Consider the following 1,256-nt stretch of genomic DNA (forward strand, 5'->3'; position numbering starts at 1 on the left):
GGGCGGCGGGCAGCGGGCACCGACGGGGCGGGTTTTTGCAGGGCGGCTGGCTCCGCTCTCGCACGCTTCCAGCGGGGCTGGGAGCCTGCGAGCCGCCCCGCTCAGCATCCCCCCACCCGGGAGGAGTCTCAATTTGCTGCAAGTAATAAGGCCTTTCCTGCGGCTCTCTCCCAGGGGTGAGCTGGGCAGCGTTTAGCTGGCTGAGGCTATTAGGCAGCCTAATAGGTGGCTCATGTGGGGTCCGAGCGGTCTCCTGCAGCGCAAGGGCGGGTGAGAGGGGGTGCCCCGGCTCGGGGCCCGCGGGAAGCCCCGCCGTGGGGCCGCAGCCTTTTGTCTCGGTGGGAAGGCAGGTCTGGGTTTGATCATCGTTACCCACGTTGCAGCAATGCGCGGTGCGGGGGTCAGCCGCAGCCTGCTCACCCTTTTTACCTTTTGGAGCAGGAACCCCTGCGTGGTGAAGAGCAGCTCCAGCCTGGAGCAGACCCCCTCAAGCCCTGAGAGAGGGAGAAAGCGGAGCGGCCTCTCATCGCTTGTCGCTATAAATCTCTGCTTGCATCTATCGCGGAGGGAGGAGAACACACCGGTGAGGGTTTCCTGAGACAGAAGGGGAGCAAGTCAGGGGACTGCCAAGCCCCGCAAGCCCCCGGGAGACGCGCGCTGCCCGCAGGAGGGTCCTGTGTGCATTTACAGTCCTACCAGTTTGGTTTTTTCTTTCCCTCTCTCCACAACACCAGATTCCCTCATTTTGTTTGTTCACTAGAATTTGGCTCTGAATAGCAGGGATCCCGTGTCATCGGGAGAGCAGGGAGCCAGACAAAAGAAATTAACATTGCCCAACCTGCCCTCCCCAACCTTTATTTTGATTCCCCACATGGTTGGCTAAGGTAGTTCCCCGTGCCTGTCGTTTTCCCACTGGGGCCGCTGCTGCCACAACGTCGAGCTGTTTTGCTTTCATTGTTGCGTTTGGCTCTTGACATAAAAGATGCCAAAGCAGCCGTGGAAGCCTTATTCTTTGAAAACTAGGCTTTGTTTTTCCTGCTGCTCCCGCCCTGACTTCTTGACTGGGGCAGGAAAAACACGCCGCTCTGGCCCAGAAGCGGCCCGAACCCAGTTTAGGGGTGAGGTAAGGCAGCCCAGAAGGCAAGGGGAAAACGGGCCGTTCCTCCAGCTAGCCCTTCGCCGGGGCCCTACTCCGCGCTTCGCTCTGCCCCGGCCCCCAGCCCCCGGGGCGGGGAGCCCCGGGCCCCGCCACCGCA

The sequence above is a fragment of the Aptenodytes forsteri genome, unplaced genomic scaffold (genome assembly GCF_000699145.1).
Source record: "Aptenodytes forsteri isolate BGI_AS27 unplaced genomic scaffold, ASM69914v1 Scaffold65, whole genome shotgun sequence".
Classification (NCBI taxonomy): Eukaryota; Metazoa; Chordata; class Aves; order Sphenisciformes; family Spheniscidae; genus Aptenodytes; species Aptenodytes forsteri.